Below are 7175 nucleotides of genomic sequence, written 5' to 3'. Positions count from 1 at the left end.
GGGGTTATTATGGACATTGGGGAGGGTATGTGCTATGATGAGTGCGGGGAAGTGTGTAAACCTGGCGATTTACAGACCTGTACCCCTGGGGGAAAAAATATATGTTTATAAAAAATAAAATTTAAAAAAAAAAAAAAAGGGAAGGAGTGGGGCACCTGGGAGGCTCAGTCAGTTAAGCATCTGCCTTAAGCTCAGGTCCTGATCCCGGAGTCCTGGGATCGAGCCCCGCATCCGGCTCTCTGCTCAGCGGGGAGCCTGCTTCTCTCTCTGGGGCACCTGGGTGGTTCAGTGGGTTAAATCCTCTCCTTTCCGCTCAGGTCATGATCCCAGGGTCCTGGGATCGAGCCCCGCATCGGGCTTTCTGCTCGGCAGGAAACCTGCTTCCCCCCCTCTCTCTCTCTGCCTGCCTCTCTGCCTACTTGTGATCTCTGTCAAATAAATAAATAAAATCTTAAAAAAAAAAAAGGGGAAGGAATGGCATAGGGAACCCTGTACAAGTTTTACAACATTGCTGTGGGTCTAAAATTATTTCAAAATAAAAGGTTTATTAAACAAAGCAAAACAAATAAAATAAAACAGTATTAGGGAGTGATGAAACCATCAAAAAGGATACCTTTGATCTTCTCTGTCCCACTTGTGGAATTAGTAAAACCTGCCGACCTCAGACCCTTCTTCCTGCATATCCTTGAACATTTAATCTTTCCCATTTAATTGAGGTTTCCAAGAATTTGCATTATCTCTGATCCTGTATCTAAATCCCCTGAAATACTTGAATATTTCCCTTGTCCAAAGCATCTGGACTCAGGCATATGATTTCTCCAGAGGAATCTGATATTGTAACAGGTCTAGAGAGAAAGGACATGGGGGCCACATGTCTCTCTCCCTTTGAGGGGCCTCGTCCTTAGTCTCTAAGGAAAAGTTCTCTGTATTCAGAGAGATTAAATGGAAAGCATAGTTTTCAAAGTAGCTACTTGCTGTCTGGATACAAAAACAGCTTTATTCTTAGCCTGGTCAGCGTGCTCATGGCCCAGTTCCCAGAATTTTGAATTACAGAAGTTATGGTGAGTGCTTGCCAAGAGTGTTGCCCTAGTGGTGGCTGTTATGGGGAATTTGAGAGATTAATTTTTCAGGTGCTACATCACTTACTGTTGTAATTTTATTAAATTACTAGTAAGCAATGACCATATAGTTTAACAAAGAAACAGTTCTATGGACAGAAGAAAACACTGGCTCACAGAAATACATTCTTGAAAGGATTTTATTTTTTAAAGATTTTTATTTATTTGAGAGCGAGAGAGCACGTGGGAGTCCGAGCAGGGGGAGTGGGAGAGGAGGAAGCAGGCTCCCCTTGAGCAGGGAGCTTGAAGTGGGACTCCTATCCCGGGAACTGGGATCATGACCTGAGCCAAAGGCAGATGATGAACTGACTAAGCCAGCCAGGCACCCTTAAAGGATTTTATTTTTAAGTAATCTCTACACCCAATATCAGGCTCGAACTTATAGCCCCAAGAGTTGCATGCTCTACCTACTGAGCCCTCTAGGGACCCCACAGAAATACATTTTCTATTTGCCCAGTTCTCTGGCTATTCACCACTAACACCATCCATGCCCTTCAGTAGCTCTGCTTCTAACTTTTGAAGAGCAGGATGTCAATCTCTGAGAAAATAGGAATGCCAGTTTCTTTGCATTTTAGTGAAAAGCAGATTGTTTAGGCAACTGGGGCAGCCTGCCTCAGGATGATTCAGATGGCCTCTTTAATCATTCCTGATTCCTTCTGTTATAATTCTCCAAGACTGCCATTGTTCTCTGACATCCCATCCAAGGATCATGGTAATCTCCGTAATCTCATTAAACACAGAAACAGCGTCCAACTCTTGGTATTCAGAGGTAAGTGCTCACTGTGAGACCTCCTCTCCCCCAATTTGGCCTGGTCAGTCTGAATGTCCTTTGCCTTTATCCTATGATCCTAGTAGCCAACATAGATTTTTCCAGAAGTCTTGTTGTATATCATAGTGAGAGCTGGATTTCTGGTGAGTCATTGGGTCTCTTCTCTATAGTGTGTCTATTCATTGGCCCTTGGAAGCCGCCTTCTTTTACTTTTATTACTGGGTAAGTTTGAGGTGATCTATGGAGGACTAAATAAATTTGCCTTTCAACATCCTGAGAAAATAAGAGAATCTGGTCTGGGGAGAGAGACTTGCTGAATGCTCCCTGCCTGTTCTGATTTCTTGAAAACCCAGGAAAAACAGCCAGAAGACCATGCTCTCATACCATCTGTTTACCCTAAACTTTAAACTCTAAATCTTCTCCCCAGATAGACTTTCCTCTCATTATATCACAGTTTTTTATTGTAATATTGTCCCTATCAGTCAGACTCAGGTCCTGCTAACTGGAATTGTCTTTCCTGCCTAATGTCCTATCAGTGTTTCTTCCAGCAGCACAAACTAATTCTGGCCTACCCAATGGACTACATAGATTTAGACTACGTAGCATTGTTTCCACTGGTGGTCCTTTGCATCTTGACTGTGGTCTCTAATTAGAACATCTGGAATCTCTACCATAGGACCTTGAACTTGTCTAGGAGGTGATAATATCCTTGGATAAACTGAATGGCATTTGCTCGGTCTTAGAAGAATGTCTTATGCTCAAATCATGAAGAATAGCATGTAAAAACTTGGACCTACCAGCAAGAATTACTAGGAACTAGTAGAAACACCCATATTGACTTGTAATACACAGTAACTATGGAATATTTACTTTAACCAGTGCCAAAGCTCATACAGTTCCAGGCCTGTGTTCCCTCTCTCGCTGTGTCTCTCTCTGTCAAATAAATAAATAAAATCTTAAAAAAGAAAAAAAAAAGAATTGGACACGTAACTGACTGAGCCACCCAGGCGCTCCATGTTTCTATCTTTATTTTTTTTTTAAGATTTTATTTCTTTATTTGTGAGAGAGAGCGAGAGAGCAAAAGAGTGAGCACAGGCAGGCAGAATGGCAGGCAGAGGCAGAGGGAGAAGTAGGCTTCCCTGCCAAGCAAGGAGCCCAATGTGGGACTCGATCCCAAGACGCTGGGATCATGACCTGAGCCGAAGGCAGCCTCTTAACCAAAGGAGCCACCCAGGCATCCCTGTTTGTATCTTTAAACAGCATATTTTTTACTTTTACCAATTTTTGAATCTTACATAAAACATTTACTTTTTTTACTTGATCGAATTTAAGTTTTTATTTAGCTAAAGGCAAATCTCACAAGTGCATTCTACTTAAAAGAAAAACATCTTTATGTAGTATGATTTTATTTATATACCATACAACTCACCTATTTAAAGTGTACAATTTGGTGGTTTTAGCATCTTCACAAGGATGTGCAACCACCACCACTACTAATTCAAGAACAATTTTATCCCCCCAAAGAGAAACCCTGTACCCACTTTCTCCACATCCTCACCAACACTTGATTTTACCTCTCTCTCTCTTTTTTTTTTTTAAGATTTTATTTATTTATTTGACAGAGAGAGAGAGATCACAAGTAGGCAGAGAGAGAGGGGGAGGCAGGCTCCCTGCCGAGCAGAGAGCCCGATGTGGGGCTCGATCCCAGGACCCTGAGATCATGACCTGAGCCGAAGGCAGAGGTTTAACTCACTGAGCCACCCAGGCACCCCTCTCTCTTTTTTTTTTAAGTAGGCTTCACGCCCGACATGGGGCTCCATCTCACAACCCCAAGATCAGGAGTTATATGCTCTACCTACTGGGCCAGCTGGTTATCCCTCTTTTTCATTATAGCAATTCTAGTGGCAAGAAGTGGTATCTCATTGTGACATTAATTTGGATTTTTCTGATGATACTGAACATCTTCTCATGTGTTTATCAGCAATTTGTATATTTTCTTTGGGGAAAGGACTATTCAGAAGTCTTGCCTATTTAAATGCCCTCTGCCTGAAGTTTGACTCACTCCCTCATCCTCAGTCAGGTGTCTGCTCAAAGACTACCTATTCAAATATGTCTTCCTTCACCAGTCTATTTAAAATATCACCTCTCTCGTTATGCTCTAATCTTATTTTTTTTATTCTTCACAGCATTTATCATTTTATTTTCTCACTTCCCAACTAGAATAAGTGCTCTTGATAGCAAAGACTTTGTTATCTTTGTTCATCTTTGCCAGGAGCTTAAAACATTGCCTGCCACGTAGCAGCATTTCAGCACATATTTTTTGAGTAAAATTGAATGACTGAAGGCAACAGCAGAAAATAAAAGCTTTTCTGTTTCTTTTGGAGTTCTTTTCAACAAGGTACTCAGCAGATTTATTTCACCTTGACAAAGTAAATGCTATATAATTAATACCTAATATAAATCCATGTTGAATATACATAGGAGATAGAGTTTAAACATATTGGTTAAACAGATTTTGATTTTCAGTGAGATTTTGTTTCATTATTCATTGATGACAAATTCTTAGAACAAGGTTTAACTGTCATAATTCTGTTAGTTTATACATTTACTTTATACCCTGTACATATACCTACTTTCACTTGAGGTTAAAGTGTCCATCTCTTACTCTCTGACAGGAAATCAATACTATATATGACTTAAACCCATTTTTTAGAGCAGATAATTGGACGTACTAGGAAAATCAGCCTGATACATTTTGTTCTTTACTGGAATGTATAGTCCATTTATGTTTAATGTAATTACTGATCTGTTTGAGTTTAAATTATTATATATTTTCTACCCTGCTTATTCTTTACTTTTAAATTTTATTTTAGCTTTTTAAAAATTATTCGGGGTGCCTGGGTGCAGGGTCCTGGGATTGAGCCCTGCATCCGGCTCTCTGCTCATCAGGGAGCCTGGATCCCCCTCTCTCTCTGCCTGCCTCTCTGCCCACTTGTGATCTCTCTCTCTGTCAAATAAATAAATAAAAATCTTTTTAAAAATAAATAAAAATAAATATTATTCAGGGTGCCTGGGTGGCTCAGTTTGTTAAATGATGATTCTTGATTTTAGTTCAGGTCATGATCTCAAGGGCGTGGGGTCAAGTCCCACATCAAGCTCTGTGCTCAGAGTGGAGTCTGGTTGAGAATCTCTCTCTCCCTTTCCCTCTACCCCTCCCGCCATTCACATCTGTGCTCTTTTTCTCTAATTAAATAATAAATAAAAACTTCATATAAAAATTATTCCAGGGCCGCCTGGGTGGCTCAGTGGGTTAAGGCCTCTGCTTTCGGCTTGGGTCGCAATCCCAGGGTCCTGGATCGAGCCCCGCATGGGGCTCTCTGCTCAGCAGGAGGCCTGCTTCTCTTCCTCTCTCTCTCTGCCTGCCTCTCTGCCTACTTGTGATCTCTGTCTGTCAAATAAATAAATAAAGTCTTTAAAAAAAACTTTAAAAATTATTCCATTTAACTCCTGTATTAGCTTATGATAATAACTCTTGATTTATTAACATTAGATAAAAATATTTTTACCACCTTGTGAAAAATGCAGTGATCTTAGAACAATTCCACTCCACTTATTTCCTTCCTACATATGCAATTTAATTCTATGTATATTTTAAACTACATAGTATATTATTTGCAAGTATTTATTGGGGCACCTAGGTGGCTCAGTTGGTGAAGAGTGCCTTCCGCTCAGGTCATGATCCTGGGGTCCTGGGATCGAGCCCCATATTGGGCTCCCTGCTCAGCAGGGAGCCTGCTTCTCCCTCTCCCTGCCCACTCCCTCTCTCTCTCAAATAAATAAATACAATCTTTAAAAATATATTTGTTTAACCATAAGAGACTCTTAATCTCACAAAACAAACTGAGGGTTGGCAGTGGGAGGGGGACTGGGGAGGTGGGGTTATGGACATTGGGGAGGGTATGTGCTATGGTGAGTGCTGTGAAGTGTGTAAATCTGGCGATTCACAGCCTGTACCCCTGGGGTTAATAATGAATTATATGTTTATTTTAAAATTATTCTAAAAATATATATATATTTGTTTAGATTTATCTACATATTTAGCCTCTTCATTATATTCAATTTCTTCCTTCATCTATGTGCTCTCCCCTGGAATCATTTTCCTTGTGCTTGACGAATACTCTTTAGTTTTTCCTTTATTGCAGATATGCTATATTATCTCAATTTATATTTTCCTGAAAATGACTTAATTCTGATTTCATTAACTTTTTTCAATAACCTTTATGAAATATAAATGCTTTCATACTTAAGCATCTCTTCTTCTAGTATAGGCTTCTAGGTTGTCACATATTTTCTGTCAACGCTTTGAAGGTATCCTTCCAGTGGTTTCCCATTTCCATTACTGCTGTGTTTAAGTCCGTGGTTAGATTTAGTGTTGCTCCTTTGAAGATTGTCTTTTTCCTGTGGCTGCTGGCAAGGCTTTTTAATCTTTAGCTTTCTTTTTCCTGTGGCTGCTGGCAAGGCTTTTTAATCTTTAGCTTTCTTTTCAGCAGTGTTCTTACAAAACAAACAATTCTGTGGACAGATTGCAAAGATCACTGCAACAGTAACTCCCATCTCAGATGCTCTTCTGGGAATCTTGCAGTTCCCTTATCAGGAGGGTAAGAGTCCACTTTCCTTGCACCTTTTTGTGTTTACCTCAAACAAGAGAGTACAGTTGAAGTGATGCTATGTGACTTCCAAAGCTAGGTCTTAAAAAAATGCCATGTGTTTCTTCCATCCTTTCTTGGGACATTCATTCTTGAAAGTCAGATACCATGCTTTGAGAAAACTCAAGCAGTCTCTGGACATGCTCATATACACAGGAATCACAGTTGCCTTTAGGACTAGGTGGCAGGTGGAAGCTGGAAGGGCTTCTAGGAGACTGTTAGTGAAAGCCTAAAGGACCCCATGGAGGTTATTATTGAGGGCCTACAGGAAAGCAATACAAACTTACTGGAAGCTGAAGGCAACCCTGACACTTGGTAGTAAAGTGAAAAATGGAAAATATACCTAAATGAATTAAATAATCTGGCTGAGGGGATTTCCCAGCAGAATACTGATAGTGCCATCTGGCTTCTGCTGCTGCCTATGATAAAAATGCAAGAGAAAGGATTAAAGAATGAACTCTTATATGTGAAGGAACCAGGACTTGCCAAGTTTGACAATAATACTATTTCTCTTTCCCAGCCTCCCCGTAGGGTAAATTAGTCTTTAATTAAGACAGGACCTCAGACCAAAGTCAAATCCAG

The sequence above is a fragment of the Lontra canadensis genome, unplaced genomic scaffold, assembly GCF_010015895.1.
Source record: "Lontra canadensis isolate GAN:19392208 unplaced genomic scaffold, GSC_riverotter_1.0 scaffold98, whole genome shotgun sequence".
NCBI classification, from domain to species: Eukaryota; Metazoa; Chordata; class Mammalia; order Carnivora; family Mustelidae; genus Lontra; species Lontra canadensis.
The sequence above is the reverse complement of the archived record's forward strand: the minus strand, read 5'-3'. Positions refer to the sequence as shown.